At 44.3% G+C, this 16,900-nt stretch overlaps 3 non-coding genes and 2 pseudogenes across 3 annotated transcripts; all 5 read right to left on the reverse strand.

The window, feature by feature from the left end:
- Positions 1 to 3,079: 3,079 nt before the first annotated feature.
- On the reverse strand, positions 3,080 to 3,212 carry LOC130332530 (U2 spliceosomal RNA; annotated as a pseudogene).
- Positions 3,213 to 5,291: 2,079 nt separating this feature from the next.
- On the reverse strand, positions 5,292 to 5,482 carry LOC130332478 (U2 spliceosomal RNA). The gene has a single exon (XR_008875165.1). It is a non-coding gene; the product is annotated as a U2 spliceosomal RNA (small nuclear RNA).
- A 2,075-nt stretch (positions 5,483 to 7,557) lies between these two features.
- On the reverse strand, positions 7,558 to 7,748 carry LOC130332479 (U2 spliceosomal RNA). Its single transcript, XR_008875166.1, has one exon. It is a non-coding gene; the product is annotated as a U2 spliceosomal RNA (small nuclear RNA).
- Positions 7,749 to 9,839: 2,091 nt separating this feature from the next.
- On the reverse strand, positions 9,840 to 10,029 carry LOC130332520 (U2 spliceosomal RNA). The gene has a single exon (XR_008875203.1). It is a non-coding gene; the product is annotated as a U2 spliceosomal RNA (small nuclear RNA).
- Positions 10,030 to 15,067: 5,038 nt separating this feature from the next.
- On the reverse strand, positions 15,068 to 15,200 carry LOC130332531 (U2 spliceosomal RNA; annotated as a pseudogene).
- Between the last annotated feature and the right edge of the window lie 1,700 nt (positions 15,201 to 16,900).

Raw genomic sequence — 16,900 nt, forward strand, 5'->3', positions numbered from 1 at the left:
CGACCGGTCTCCCTTTTTGAATAGCAGGGAGACATCACCCTTCTTCCATGAGCCTGGGAGGATTTTAGACTTAAAGACTTCCGTAAAAAGGGAGAACAAATCTTCTTTTAAAATACCATAAAAAGTAACATAAAATTCAATGGGTATACCATCCGGCCCAGGCACTTTACCTGTTTTAAAACTCTTGACGGTCTCTAAAATCTCCTGCTCTGAAATATTCTGCAATAAAAAAGACTGTGAGACAGGATCTAAAAAATTGGTGATCTCCTTTAACGAGTCATTCATAAAACATTCATCAATGTGTTTTACATTAAAAAGATCCGCATAAAACTCTTGCACCTTTTTTAAAATACCCTGTACATCATTCACTCCTTCAATGTTTTCTATTAACCTTCTATTTTCATGTATTTTCTTAAAAAAATACCTGGAGCAGGTCTCGTTTTCCTCAAGATGCTGTATTCGAGACCTAAAGATAATTTCTTTTCCTTTCTGCTCCAGGCACTTAGTTATTTCTTTTTTAAGATCATGTACCTCCTTCTCCACCTCCATCCCATGTGCTCTGAATTTGTACAGGGTTTGCAGACGAGTATTTAGGATATTATAAAATTCACGTTTTTCTTTAGCTTTCCTAACCCCAACACGGATAAAAAATTCTTTTATTTTTAGTTTCATTTTTTCCCACCAGATACTGGTGGGAGTGTTGGGGTCTTTTACTCGTCTGCATTCCTTGTAAAAGGTGATAAAATCTGATAAAACCTGCGGATCTTCTAAAAGGGACACGTTTAACTTCCAGGCATTCCTACCAGTTCTCCTTTTAAAATCACTTTTAACTTTAAAATACAATAATTTATGGTCAGAAAAAACATTGGTAAAAAGATCACAGTTAAAAGGCAGTACTTGATAAGAACAAAAAATAAAATCTATCCTGGAGCTACAGCTTGCATTGCTCCAGGTAACACCGTCTTCCTCTGGTACGTTAAAATTACATTTTTTAAAAACATCAGTGAGATTAAAATCTAAAATCAAGTTTTTTAACATAAAAGACGTCTTATCGTAGTTCCTACTCACTGCGTTCGAAAAACGGCGTTCTCCCCTTAAAATACAATTAAAATCACCTGATAAAACAAGAGGACTAGAATTGTTAATAAAAAGGGGTAAAATCTCCAACATTTTTATTCTTTCATTCTTATCAGGAGAACCATAAAAATTTAAAAACTGCCATTTAATACCATTAATAAAAGCGCTGACCAATAAAATTCTGCCTGGTAAAATTTCGTTAAAACTCTCAATTAAAACGTTCCCTTTAAAAAGTATGGCGACCCCTGCTGATCTGGACTCATTTGATCCAGACCAGACTGATGGACCGTGCACCCAATCATCTTCATATTCTTTATAATTTAATCTGTGCGGGATGCCACATTCCTGCAGGAAAAGGACGGAAGCAGCAAAAACCGACAAGTAATTAAATAGGGCAACCCTTCTTACTCTGGCGCTCACACTTCTCACGTTCAAGGACAGACCGGACAACTCAGCCATGGGAATGTACAAGAAAATGTCTTACACCTCTGATTCCCCCTCCGAAGCCTCATACCCCCCAAAATCTGACTCAACTGTACGCATAGAGGAAGCAGGAGAGGAGGCACCATCACTCAGCCGACCCCCCTCCTCCATCATGATTGAGGCATAGTTGTTCTCGGGCATCCTGGCAATCAGGGCTCCAGACTCATTGGGTTCTTCCACCTCTTGCCCCTCCATAGGGGTCGGGTGTTCACTTAGTTCCGTCTCTGGTACCTCAGAGACGGTCACCCCTGAAACCTCCTCCTGGCAGGGAGGAGGGGGGGTATCCCCTATGGGGACCTGTGGAGGAACGTCACTTGGGTTCCCTGCATCCGCAGGTACTTCCATCGGCTCCCCCTGGACCGCCTCCGAATAGAGTCTTCTGGAGCCCCTCCGCCTTTTAACCTTCACCTCTCCACCCGGATCATCGCTCTCAGGGGGACCCTGAGCCAGAGGTTGCTGAGGAGCGGATTCGGCCGCCGTCCGCTCCTCTCTTAACCCAGCATGCTCCTGGGGGCCAGTTTTTTCACCACTTGCACGTTTTTTGGCCATCCTCTGCTCTTTAGGGTCCCCTCCTTTTGCCTGAGGGGGGTCTTTCTCCTTCTCCATCTCACCGCTTACCTCTTGTGGGGGGGTAATCACTGGCTCTGCTTGCCTCGGCTGGTGTCCCGGTTGCTGTCCTTGCTGCCTCCAGGGTTGCCACTGCTGCTCCGTCCTATGTCTGTGGGGACAAGAGGAGAAAAGGTGACCAAATTGTTGACAGAAATTGCACCTCCCTCCTCTTGTGCATTTCTCTGTCTCGTGCTGTGTGCTACCACATTTTTTGCATGTACTTTCACAGTTTTCTTTTGTGTGTCCATATCTGTGACACTTCCTGCAGTAGCTTGGCATCCCCGCATAAAAGAGGTCGCCACACATATTATTTATTTTAAAACGAGCTGGTGGTAGTTGTATTCCCCCTGGCAATCTGTCATCTTTTTTGCATGTAACCTGAAATCTCCACTTAGATGTCCAGATGCCACAGCTGTTCATGATTTTTCCTCTGCACTCAACCTTACTAAAATAGACTTGTAAAAACAACTCAACATCGTGTAGGTTGGCGAAAGGGGAATACATCTTTACTACCACCAGCTTAATATCGTCTAGAACGTGCTCAATAATCCGGACACCCTGAAGCTTTTTGTCTTTACTCGCAGCAGCTCTGGTAACAAAATCTCTGTGGATGCCATTTTGTGTGAACGTCACATCAAAAATTTTACGCTTCGGGTAGTCCTGGATTGCCAATATCTCGCCCTTCTGTATTCCGAAAACTCCTCCGAGCACGTCCTCTACTACGAATTTCAAATCGTCCGCCCTTTTGGTATCATCCGTGAGAATGACTCTCACGGTGTTTTTGATCCTTGCGTATGCCGGCACAGAACCTGGATCCGGATCATCATCCATGGTTCTAACCTCTCTCCACCCGAAGGTCTTGAGAGGCGATCGCTACTCGTTACCCTGGGACTAGGCCCTCTCCCCAATAGCAACAAGTGGGTGAAGCCCAGGCAATAAACCTGGGCGATCCCACAAGGCCGAGGAGAGGGGTACCCGAGTACCTTCTGACCAGATCTCCTGTATTACTACACTTGATCTTAGCCAAAAGGCCGAGAAGCGATAACCGTGAAAGGGGCGGGCCCAACAAGGTCCCCTTCATGGGCACTATCACTGCTTGCTGTCAGGGAGGCTGCCAGACAATTTTCCATGCACACTCTGGGCTGGGGGGCAGTCAACCACCAGTACACACAGCAGAACCTAAACCCATACCATTATTGCTAAGCAGCAAGACAGGGGCCCATTGCACTCCCACGGGGCCTTTTTAAATGCAATCCATAACCCGGATTTGCCAGGAACCCTTCTTACTCCTCCTACTTGCATGTGACACTGGGCTTAGGATCTGCATAGGAAACACACACACAAGCACACACCTACCTTTGTTGCCTGCAGATGCCTCCTTGGCTGTCCCCAAACGGTATCAAACCAACACCCACGGGAAGCTGTAAGCATAGAGGACATGCCTGCACCCCATTGGACTTACCTGTGTGGGTTAAATCCGGGTTATTTGACAACCTATGGCGGTGATGGTTCTGCTCAGGCAGAGCAGTGCTGATGCTCCTCATAAAGCTGTCGCTGCTGTGAAGGTTCTAGGTGACATCACAATCCCTATGGTTACATACACAACAAAGCTGGGTTGTTGTTGTTTACACTCTGCAAGGCCTGTGGAAGTGAGTGACATCATAGCACTGTAGTTCTGAGGGTTCTAGATGGATGCAACAATCTCCTGTTGCTTCTATGAAGGCCATAATAGACGACATCACCAAACAGCTCCATAGTCACATACACAGCAAAGGAGAGATGTTGTTTACACCTAGTGATGTCAGTGGTATTGAGTGACATCACAGCACAGTGCTAAGGCTCCTGGGCCTGGACACAGCAGCGGCTGCAATATCTCAACGGAGAATACGTTTATATATATGTGTGTGTGTGCGCGTATATATATATATATATATATATATATATATATATTTCTCCGCCGAAATCACTTTTAAACCCATTTCCACCTTTTTTTCCCTTCTCTTCCTCTTACTTTTTTTTCACGTTTTTTTACGTTTTTCTCCTTTTCGCCTCTTTTCTGGGCGTATTATTCTTCTTTTTCTTCTTTTTTTTCGTCTAATGCATACCCCATCAGTGCAGCAATGCTTATTCAATACCGCCAGCAGATGGAGACACTGGGGGATAATTTTCTAAGGATTTATACTGATTTTTCCTGTCTGAATTTGTCGCACAGAAAGTTGCAGGCCAAATATGTGTGACATTTCTGCGACTTTAGCTTCTAGAGCATTTTTACAACATTATACATAGGTGCTGAATACATAAAAAGCGACTGTTCAGCGACAGACAAGTCGCATCGGCTGAAAGTAGGCCAGAATGTCAGTCCATGTTGGAGCAGGTTTAGATACAGTCTAAAGCATAGATCTCAAAGTCTGTGCACAGAATTTAGCAAGGGCCTCGCACCTTCTGATGCATCAGGTAGGTGCACTATAGCATAGCCTAACCCTCTGTACTTTGGTCTATATTGATGCGGGACATAGACAGCCAGCTGATGACCAATCCATTAGTGCAATGGATGGCTGGAAGCATTTGTCTTTGCCTTTGCAATACCACAGAAGCAATGCATGGTCAATGTACAGCAATGACACACCTGTGTGAACAGCCAGGAGACCCCCCCATGTTATGTTACATAGTTACATAGTTAGTACGGTCGAAAAAAGACATATGTCCATCAAGTTCAACCAGGGAATTAAGGGGTAGGGGTGTGGCGCGATATTGGGGAAGGGATGAGATTTTATATTTCTTCATAAGCATTAATCTTATTTTGTCAATTAGGAACATTCAGCACCCACCCGCTATCAAGGCAGCTGCCTATCATGTCATGCCCTACCTGCACAGGTGTGCTGGCTACTCAAATGATCCAATTAAGGAGGCCATTTAGTCAGCAGCAGCAGAAGTCCTGTGCCTGGACGCTCCAACAGCGGCCAGACACAAGCAGAAGCAGCAGAAGCAGCAGCAGCACCACCTTTTGTTTTTTGGCTGCAGCAGCAGCAGCAGCAGCAGCAAGGCCCACAGGGCTGGCTAGCTGGCTAGCCAGCAAGCAGGTAGCAATGAAAGTAGGAATCTTTCTTTTTAACCCTGTAAGGGGGTGGTGCACTGTACCCGAAGATACTGCCATATCGGGTCAATGCATAGGGCGACGGAAGCAAGCTTCGAAATCGGCCCCCGTTCTCAAAAATCCATTTAATATATGGTCCCCAGATAGGGGACGTATCAGATATTAAACTGATAAGAACAGATACTACACTTGATCTTAGCCAAAAGGCCGAGAAGCGATAACAGTGAAAGGGGCGGGCCCAACAAGGTCCCCTTCATGGGCACTATCACTGCTTGCTGTCAGGGAGGCTGCCAGACAATTTTCCATGCACACTCTGGGCTGGGGGGCAGTCAACCACCAGTACACACAGCAGAACCTAAACCCATACCATTATTGCTAAGCAGCAAGACAGGGGCCCATTGCACTCCCACGGGGCCTTTTTAAATGCAATCCATAACCCGGATTTGCCAGGAACCCTTCTTACTCCTCCTACTTGCATGTGACACTGGGCTTAGGATCTGCATAGGAAACACACACACAAGCACACACCTACCTTTGTTGCCTGCAGATGCCTCCTTGGCTGTCCCCAAACGGTATCAAACCAACACCCACGGGAAGCTGTAAGCATAGAGGACATGCCTGCACCCCATTGGACTTACCTGTGTGGGTTAAATCCGGGTTATTTGACAACCTATGGCGGTGATGGTTCTGCTCAGGCAGAGCAGTGCTGATGCTCCTCATAAAGCTGTCGCTGCTGTGAAGGTTCTAGGTGACATCACAATCCCTATGGTTACATACACAACAAAGCTGGGTTGTTGTTGTTTACACTCTGCAAGGCCTGTGGAAGTGAGTGACATCATAGCACTGTAGTTCTGAGGGTTCTAGATGGATGCAACAATCTCCTGTTGCTTCTATGAAGGCCATAATAGACGACATCACCAAACAGCTCCATAGTCACATACACAGCAAAGGAGAGATGTTGTTTACACCTAGTGATGTCAGTGGTATTGAGTGACATCACAGCACAGTGCTAAGGCTCCTGGGCCTGGACACAGCAGCGGCTGCAATATCTCAACGGAGAATACGTTTATATATATGTGTGTGTGTGCGCGTATATATATATATATATATATATATATATATATATATTTCTCCGCCGAAATCACTTTTAAACCCATTTCCACCTTTTTTTCCCTTCTCTTCCTCTTACTTTTTTTTCACGTTTTTTTACGTTTTTCTCCTTTTCGCCTCTTTTCTGGGCGTATTATTCTTCTTTTTCTTCTTTTTTTTCGTCTAATGCATACCCCATCAGTGCAGCAATGCTTATTCAATACCGCCAGCAGATGGAGACACTGGGGGATAATTTTCTAAGGATTTATACTGATTTTTCCTGTCTGAATTTGTCGCACAGAAAGTTGCAGGCCAAATATGTGTGACATTTCTGCGACTTTAGCTTCTAGAGCATTTTTACAACATTATACATAGGTGCTGAATACATAAAAAGCGACTGTTCAGCGACAGACAAGTCGCATCGGCTGAAAGTAGGCCAGAATGTCAGTCCATGTTGGAGCAGGTTTAGATACAGTCTAAAGCATAGATCTCAAAGTCTGTGCACAGAATTTAGCAAGGGCCTCGCACCTTCTGATGCATCAGGTAGGTGCACTATAGCATAGCCTAACCCTCTGTACTTTGGTCTATATTGATGCGGGACATAGACAGCCAGCTGATGACCAATCCATTAGTGCAATGGATGGCTGGAAGCATTTGTCTTTGCCTTTGCAATACCACAGAAGCAATGCATGGTCAATGTACAGCAATGACACACCTGTGTGAACAGCCAGGAGACCCCCCCATGTTATGTTACATAGTTACATAGTTAGTACGGTCGAAAAAAGACATATGTCCATCAAGTTCAACCAGGGAATTAAGGGGTAGGGGTGTGGCGCGATATTGGGGAAGGGATGAGATTTTATATTTCTTCATAAGCATTAATCTTATTTTGTCAATTAGGAACATTCAGCACCCACCCGCTATCAAGGCAGCTGCCTATCATGTCATGCCCTACCTGCACAGGTGTGCTGGCTACTCAAATGATCCAATTAAGGAGGCCATTTAGTCAGCAGCAGCAGAAGTCCTGTGCCTGGACGCTCCAACAGCGGCCAGACACAAGCAGAAGCAGCAGAAGCAGCAGCAGCACCACCTTTTGTTTTTTGGCTGCAGCAGCAGCAGCAGCAAGGCCCACAGGGCTGGCTAGCTGGCTAGCCAGCAAGCAGGTAGCAATGAAAGTAGGAATCTTTCTTTTTAACCCTGTAAGGGGGTGGTGCACTGTACCCGAAGATACTGCCATATCGGGTCAATGCATAGGGCGACGGAAGCAAGCTTCGAAATCGGCCCCCGTTCTCAAAAATCCATTTAATATATGGTCCCCAGATAGGGGACGTATCAGATATTAAACTGATAAGAACAGATACTACACTTGATCTTAGCCAAAAGGCCGAGAAGCGATAACCGTGAAAGGGGCGGGCCCAACAAGGTCCCCTTCATGGGCACTATCACTGCTTGCTGTCAGGGAGGCTGCCAGACAATTTTCCATGCACACTCTGGGCTGGGGGGCAGTCAACCACCAGTACACACAGCAGAACCTAAACCCATACCATTATTGCTAAGCAGCAAGACAGGGGCCCATTGCACTCCCACGGGGCCTTTTTAAATGCAATCCATAACCCGGATTTGCCAGGAACCCTTCTTACTCCTCCTACTTGCATGTGACACTGGGCTTAGGATCTGCATAGGAAACACACACACAAGCACACACCTACCTTTGTTGCCTGCAGATGCCTCCTTGGCTGTCCCCAAACGGTATCAAACCAACACCCACGGGAAGCTGTAAGCATAGAGGACATGCCTGCACCCCATTGGACTTACCTGTGTGGGTTAAATCCGGGTTATTTGACAACCTATGGCGGTGATGGTTCTGCTCAGGCAGAGCAGTGCTGATGCTCCTCATAAAGCTGTCGCTGCTGTGAAGGTTCTAGGTGACATCACAATCCCTATGGTTACATACACAACAAAGCTGGGTTGTTGTTGTTTACACTCTGCAAGGCCTGTGGAAGTGAGTGACATCATAGCACTGTAGTTCTGAGGGTTCTAGATGGATGCAACAATCTCCTGTTGCTTCTATGAAGGCCATAATAGACGACATCACCAAACAGCTCCATAGTCACATACACAGCAAAGGAGAGATGTTGTTTACACCTAGTGATGTCAGTGGTATTGAGTGACATCACAGCACAGTGCTAAGGCTCCTGGGCCTGGACACAGCAGCGGCTGCAATATCTCAACGGAGAATACGTTTATATATATGTGTGTGTGTGCGCGTATATATATATATATATATATATATATATATATATATATATATATATTCTCCGCCGAAATCACTTTTAAACCCATTTCCACCTTTTTTTCCCTTCTCTTCCTCTTACTTTTTTTTCACGTTTTTTTACGTTTTTCTCCTTTTCGCCTCTTTTCTGGGCGTATTATTCTTCTTTTTCTTCTTTTTTTTCGTCTAATGCATACCCCATCAGTGCAGCAATGCTTATTCAATACCGCCAGCAGATGGAGACACTGGGGGATAATTTTCTAAGGATTTATACTGATTTTTCCTGTCTGAATTTGTCGCACAGAAAGTTGCAGGCCAAATATGTGTGACATTTCTGCGACTTTAGCTTCTAGAGCATTTTTACAACATTATACATAGGTGCTGAATACATAAAAAGCGACTGTTCAGCGACAGACAAGTCGCATCGGCTGAAAGTAGGCCAGAATGTCAGTCCATGTTGGAGCAGGTTTAGATACAGTCTAAAGCATAGATCTCAAAGTCTGTGCACAGAATTTAGCAAGGGCCTCGCACCTTCTGATGCATCAGGTAGGTGCACTATAGCATAGCCTAACCCTCTGTACTTTGGTCTATATTGATGCGGGACATAGACAGCCAGCTGATGACCAATCCATTAGTGCAATGGATGGCTGGAAGCATTTGTCTTTGCCTTTGCAATACCACAGAAGCAATGCATGGTCAATGTACAGCAATGACACACCTGTGTGAACAGCCAGGAGACCCCCCCATGTTATGTTACATAGTTACATAGTTAGTACGGTCGAAAAAAGACATATGTCCATCAAGTTCAACCAGGGAATTAAGGGGTAGGGGTGTGGCGCGATATTGGGGAAGGGATGAGATTTTATATTTCTTCATAAGCATTAATCTTATTTTGTCAATTAGGAACATTCAGCACCCACCCGCTATCAAGGCAGCTGCCTATCATGTCATGCCCTACCTGCACAGGTGTGCTGGCTACTCAAATGATCCAATTAAGGAGGCCATTTAGTCAGCAGCAGCAGAAGTCCTGTGCCTGGACGCTCCAACAGCGGCCAGACACACACAAGCAGAAGCAGCAGAAGCAGCAGCAGCACCACCTTTTGTTTTTTGGCTGCAGCAGCAGCAGCAGCAGCAAGGCCCACAGGGCTGGCTAGCTGGCTAGCCAGCAAGCAGGTAGCAATGAAAGTAGGAATCTTTCTTTTTAACCCTGTAAGGGGGTGGTGCACTGTACCCGAAGATACTGCCATATCGGGTCAATGCATAGGGCGACGGAAGCAAGCTTCGAAATCGGCCCCCGTTCTCAAAAATCCATTTAATATATGGTCCCCAGATAGGGGACGTATCAGATATTAAACTGATAAGAACAGATTTTTTTTAACTTGACTACCCTTACGGGGGCAACTTTATTAAAAATTAAATAATGTTAACAAAGTTGTGCAAATATGTCAATAAATACAGTTACATATAAATAACATATTTACAACATATTAAAACATAAAATGGGCACTTGGTGGCTTTACAAGATAGAATTCCATTCTTTTAAAAACCATTTTCTAGATAAAAGCGGAAATCTCTTCTTGTCTAAAAGATAGTACTGGTACATTTCATAAAAACAGATAGATAAAATGTCCTTCACAGATAAAACCTCATGCTTGAACAATAAAATATTCCTGGCCTTCCACAGAGCTGCCTTCACACAGTTTATGATCTTCCATGCAATAGTCTCTTGAGTCCGTGTTGGGCATTCCAGGCAACCATAAAAAACCACTGCAATATTTAAGTCTTTTAGTCCAGTTATCCTTTTTACCAGAGGGAGTATCTTTGTCCATATTTTCTGCGAGTAAAAACAAGTCCATATTAGATGGTGCACGGTCTCCACTTGTCGGCATCCCTCCCTCGGGCAGGTTGCAGAGTTGGATAATCCTCTTCGGTGCTGGAATGCCCGGCATGGAAGACACTCGTGTGCGCAGCTCCAGGCCAGGTCCTTCTGTGAATTAAAAAGATAATTAATACTCAACATCTTCCAAATCTGTATACACTTCTGTTCGTTAAAATTTTTGATGGGAGTCACGGTACTGGTTTCTTTTATTTCCTTTAGTAGTTTTTTGCTATTGCACAGATCCTGAACACTTTTACCTTTAAAATTATATAAGTTTAAAATTTTTCCTAAAATCATGTATTGAGGGGGTAAATTCAAAGAATAAGGGCAACTTAAAACTGTAGAAAACCAGCCGTTCCTCCGCATAAAATAACCAGTATTAAAACGAACAAAATAAGACCAGTAGCTATCTTTAAAAACAGTAGTAAAACACATGCTAAAAAACTTTATTAAAAGGAAAGCTTTAAAATCTGGAAAATCCTTACCGCCCCTGGAGTTCGGTTTTATCACAATTTGTCTCTTTAATTTTTCGCTCTTAGAACTCCAAAAGAAAGTAAAACAAGCTTTTGTTATTTTCTTTAGAACCATTTCGGGGGGTGGGAAAACCAGACTTAAATACAATAAAATAGGTAAAAGCACCATTTTTGTAATTAAAACCTTCCCTTCCATTGTAAGTTCTCGCATGTTCCACATACATATTTTCTTATTTATTTTTTGAGCCACCAAGTCCCAGCTATTAAAACCATTATTAGACTCGTCAAAGGAGACACCTAAAATCTGCACCGACTCAGACACAGGGACGGGCACATCATACAAAGGCATTCCGCCTATGTTTAAAATGTTACTTTTGTTAAAATTGACTTTAAAACCGGAGGCACAATTAAAATATTGAATCTGTTTTAGCGTCTTCTGAAGCGATGGGGTGTCCCTGCAAAACACCGCAACATCGTCCATGTACCCCACTACCTTCGCCTCTAGTCCCCCTCCTCCTGGCAGGGGGACTCCATGGATCTGCTTATCCTTTCGTATTGTACATAAAAGAGGCTCTATTGCGCAAATGAAGAGTAGTGGGGACAAGGGACACCCCTGCTTCACTCCGGAATTTAAAATCACGCCCTGTGTCTTAAAACCATTTACTAAAATTTTACTAGTACAGTTATCATAAAAAGCTCTAAGAGACAATAAAAAGCCATCAGGTATACCCATTTTCTCTAAAACCTTAAAAAGATAAAAATGTGACACCCTGTCGAAAGCTTTTTCAAAATCTATGGATAAAACCGCCAGCTTTCCTTTTCTTAATTTGGTGTCGCTAATTACATCCTTTAAAAGGTTTAGGTTCTCCCATAAACTCCTCCCAGGCACCCCACAGACTTGGTTTGTATGAATTATTTTATGGATTACGTTCTTTAAGCGGTTAGCACACAGTTTCGCCATTATTTTATAGTCGCAGTTCAGAAGGGTGATTGGTCTCCAGTTTTTGAGTTCCGACCGGTCTCCCTTTTTGAATAGCAGGGAGACATCACCCTTCTTCCATGAGCCTGGGAGGATTTTAGACTTAAAGACTTCCGTAAAAAGGGAGAACAAATCTTCTTTTAAAATACCATAAAAAGTAACATAAAATTCAATGGGTATACCATCCGGCCCAGGCACTTTACCTGTTTTAAAACTCTTGACGGTCTCTAAAATCTCCTGCTCTGAAATATTCTGCAATAAAAAAGACTGTGAGACAGGATCTAAAAAATTGGTGATCTCCTTTAACGAGTCATTCATAAAACATTCATCAATGTGTTTTACATTAAAAAGATCCGCATAAAACTCTTGCACCTTTTTTAAAATACCCTGTACATCATTCACTCCTTCAATGTTTTCTATTAACCTTCTATTTTCATGTATTTTCTTAAAAAAATACCTGGAGCAGGTCTCGTTTTCCTCAAGATGCTGTATTCGAGACCTAAAGATAATTTCTTTTCCTTTCTGCTCCAGGCACTTAGTTATTTCTTTTTTAAGATCATGTACCTCCTTCTCCACCTCCATCCCATGTGCTCTGAATTTGTACAGGGTTTGCAGACGAGTATTTAGGATATTATAAAATTCACGTTTTTCTTTAGCTTTCCTAACCCCAACACGGATAAAAAATTCTTTTATTTTTAGTTTCATTTTTTCCCACCAGATACTGGTGGGAGTGTTGGGGTCTTTTACTCGTCTGCATTCCTTGTAAAAGGTGATAAAATCTGATAAAACCTGCGGATCTTCTAAAAGGGACACGTTTAACTTCCAGGCATTCCTACCAGTTCTCCTTTTAAAATCACTTTTAACTTTAAAATACAATAATTTATGGTCAGAAAAAACATTGGTAAAAAGATCACAGTTAAAAGGCAGTACTTGATAAGAACAAAAAATAAAATCTATCCTGGAGCTACAGCTTGCATTGCTCCAGGTAACACCGTCTTCCTCTGGTACGTTAAAATTACATTTTTTAAAAACATCAGTGAGATTAAAATCTAAAATCAAGTTTTTTAACATAAAAGACGTCTTATCGTAGTTCCTACTCACTGCGTTCGAAAAACGGCGTTCTCCCCTTAAAATACAATTAAAATCACCTGATAAAACAAGAGGACTAGAATTGTTAATAAAAAGGGGTAAAATCTCCAACATTTTTATTCTTTCATTCTTATCAGGAGAACCATAAAAATTTAAAAACTGCCATTTAATACCATTAATAAAAGCGCTGACCAATAAAATTCTGCCTGGTAAAATTTCGTTAAAACTCTCAATTAAAACGTTCCCTTTAAAAAGTATGGCGACCCCTGCTGATCTGGACTCATTTGATCCAGACCAGACTGATGGACCGTGCACCCAATCATCTTCATATTCTTTATAATTTAATCTGTGCGGGAGGCCACATTCCTGCAGGAAAAGGACGGAAGCAGCAAAAACCGACAAGTAATTAAATAGGGCAACCCTTCTTACTCTGGCGCTCACACTTCTCACGTTCAAGGACAGACCGGACAACTCAGCCATGGGAATGTACAAGAAAATGTCTTACACCTCTGATTCCCCCTCCGAAGCCTCATACCCCCCAAAATCTGACTCAACTGTACGCATAGAGGAAGCAGGAGAGGAGGCACCATCACTCAGCCGACCCCCCTCCTCCATCATGATTGAGGCATAGTTGTTCTCGGGCATCCTGGCAATCAGGGCTCCAGACTCATTGGGTTCTTCCACCTCTTGCCCCTCCATAGGGGTCGGGTGTTCACTTAGTTCCGTCTCTGGTACCTCAGAGACGGTCACCCCTGAAACCTCCTCCTGGCAGGGAGGAGGGGGGGTATCCCCTATGGGGACCTGTGGAGGAACGTCACTTGGGTTCCCTGCATCCGCAGGTACTTCCATCGGCTCCCCCTGGACCGCCTCCGAATAGAGTCTTCTGGAGCCCCTCCGCCTTTTAACCTTCACCTCTCCACCCGGATCATCGCTCTCAGGGGGACCCTGAGCCAGAGGTTGCTGAGGAGCGGATTCGGCCGCCGTCCGCTCCTCTCTTAACCCAGCATGCTCCTGGGGGCCAGTTTTTTCACCACTTGCACGTTTTTTGGCCATCCTCTGCTCTTTAGGGTCCCCTCCTTTTGCCTGAGGGGGGTCTTTCTCCTTCTCCATCTCACCGCTTACCTCTTGTGGGGGGGTAATCACTGGCTCTGCTTGCCTCGGCTGGTGTCCCGGTTGCTGTCCTTGCTGCCTCCAGGGTTGCCACTGCTGCTCCGTCCTATGTCTGTGGGGACAAGAGGAGAAAAGGTGACCAAATTGTTGACAGAAATTGCACCTCCCTCCTCTTGTGCATTTCTCTGTCTCGTGCTGTGTGCTACCACATTTTTTGCATGTACTTTCACAGTTTTCTTTTGTGTGTCCATATCTGTGACACTTCCTGCAGTAGCTTGGCATCCCCGCATAAAAGAGGTCGCCACACATATTATTTATTTTAAAACGAGCTGGTGGTAGTTGTATTCCCCCTGGCAATCTGTCATCTTTTTTGCATGTAACCTGAAATCTCCACTTAGATGTCCAGATGCCACAGCTGTTCATGATTTTTCCTCTGCACTCAACCTTACTAAAATAGACTTGTAAAAACAACTCAACATCGTGTAGGTTGGCGAAAGGGGAATACATCTTTACTACCACCAGCTTAATATCGTCTAGAACGTGCTCAATAATCCGGACACCCTGAAGCTTTTTGTCTTTACTCGCAGCAGCTCTGGTAACAAAATCTCTGTGGATGCCATTTTGTGTGAACGTCACATCAAAAATTTTACGCTTCGGGTAGTCCTGGATTGCCAATATCTCGCCCTTCTGTATTCCGAAAACTCCTCCGAGCACGTCCTCTACTACGAATTTCAAATCGTCCGCCCTTTTGGTATCATCCGTGAGAATGACTCTCACGGTGTTTTTGATCCTTGCGTATGCCGGCACAGAACCTGGATCCGGATCATCATCCATGGTTCTAACCTCTCTCCACCCGAAGGTCTTGAGAGGCGATCGCTACTCGTTACCCTGGGACTAGGCCCTCTCCCCAATAGCAACAAGTGGGTGAAGCCCAGGCAATAAACCTGGGCGATCCCACAAGGCCGAGGAGAGGGGTACCCGAGTACCTTCTGACCAGATCTCCTGTATTACTACACTTGATCTTAGCCAAAAGGCCGAGAAGCGATAACCGTGAAAGGGGCGGGCCCAACAAGGTCCCCTTCATGGGCACTATCACTGCTTGCTGTCAGGGAGGCTGCCAGACAATTTTCCATGCACACTCTGGGCTGGGGGGCAGTCAACCACCAGTACACACAGCAGAACCTAAACCCATACCATTATTGCTAAGCAGCAAGACAGGGGCCCATTGCACTCCCACGGGGCCTTTTTAAATGCAATCCATAACCCGGATTTGCCAGGAACCCTTCTTACTCCTCCTACTTGCATGTGACACTGGGCTTAGGATCTGCATAGGAAACACACACACAAGCACACACCTACCTTTGTTGCCTGCAGATGCCTCCTTGGCTGTCCCCAAACGGTATCAAACCAACACCCACGGGAAGCTGTAAGCATAGAGGACATGCCTGCACCCCATTGGACTTACCTGTGTGGGTTAAATCCGGGTTATTTGACAACCTATGGCGGTGATGGTTCTGCTCAGGCAGAGCAGTGCTGATGCTCCTCATAAAGCTGTCGCTGCTGTGAAGGTTCTAGGTGACATCACAATCCCTATGGTTACATACACAACAAAGCTGGGTTGTTGTTGTTTACACTCTGCAAGGCCTGTGGAAGTGAGTGACATCATAGCACTGTAGTTCTGAGGGTTCTAGATGGATGCAACAATCTCCTGTTGCTTCTATGAAGGCCATAATAGACGACATCACCAAACAGCTCCATAGTCACATACACAGCAAAGGAGAGATGTTGTTTACACCTAGTGATGTCAGTGGTATTGAGTGACATCACAGCACAGTGCTAAGGCTCCTGGGCCTGGACACAGCAGCGGCTGCAATATCTCAACGGAGAATACGTTTATATATATGTGTGTGTGTGCGCGTATATATATATATATATATATATATATATATATATTTCTCCGCCGAAATCACTTTTAAACCCATTTCCACCTTTTTTTCCCTTCTCTTCCTCTTACTTTTTTTTCACGTTTTTTTACGTTTTTCTCCTTTTCGCCTCTTTTCTGGGCGTATTATTCTTCTTTTTCTTCTTTTTTTTCGTCTAATGCATACCCCATCAGTGCAGCAATGCTTATTCAATACCGCCAGCAGATGGAGACACTGGGGGATAATTTTCTAAGGATTTATACTGATTTTTCCTGTCTGAATTTGTCGCACAGAAAGTTGCAGGCCAAATATGTGTGACATTTCTGCGACTTTAGCTTCTAGAGCATTTTTACAACATTATACATAGGTGCTGAATACATAAAAAGCGACTGTTCAGCGACAGACAAGTCGCATCGGCTGAAAGTAGGCCAGAATGTCAGTCCATGTTGGAGCAGGTTTAGATACAGTCTAAAGCATAGATCTCAAAGTCTGTGCACAGAATTTAGCAAGGGCCTCGCACCTTCTGATGCATCAGGTAGGTGCACTATAGCATAGCCTAACCCTCTGTACTTTGGTCTATATTGATGCGGGACATAGACAGCCAGCTGATGACCAATCCATTAGTGCAATGGATGGCTGGAAGCATTTGTCTTTGCCTTTGCAATACCACAGAAGCAATGCATGGTCAATGTACAGCAATGACACACCTGTGTGAACAGCCAGGAGACCCCCCCATGTTATGTTACATAGTTACATAGTTAGTACGGTCGAAAAAAGACATATGTCCATCAAGTTCAACCAGGGAATTAAGGGGTAGGGGTGTG

Source organism: Hyla sarda, unplaced genomic scaffold, assembly GCF_029499605.1.
Source record: "Hyla sarda isolate aHylSar1 unplaced genomic scaffold, aHylSar1.hap1 scaffold_379, whole genome shotgun sequence".
Taxonomy (NCBI): Eukaryota; Metazoa; Chordata; class Amphibia; order Anura; family Hylidae; genus Hyla; species Hyla sarda.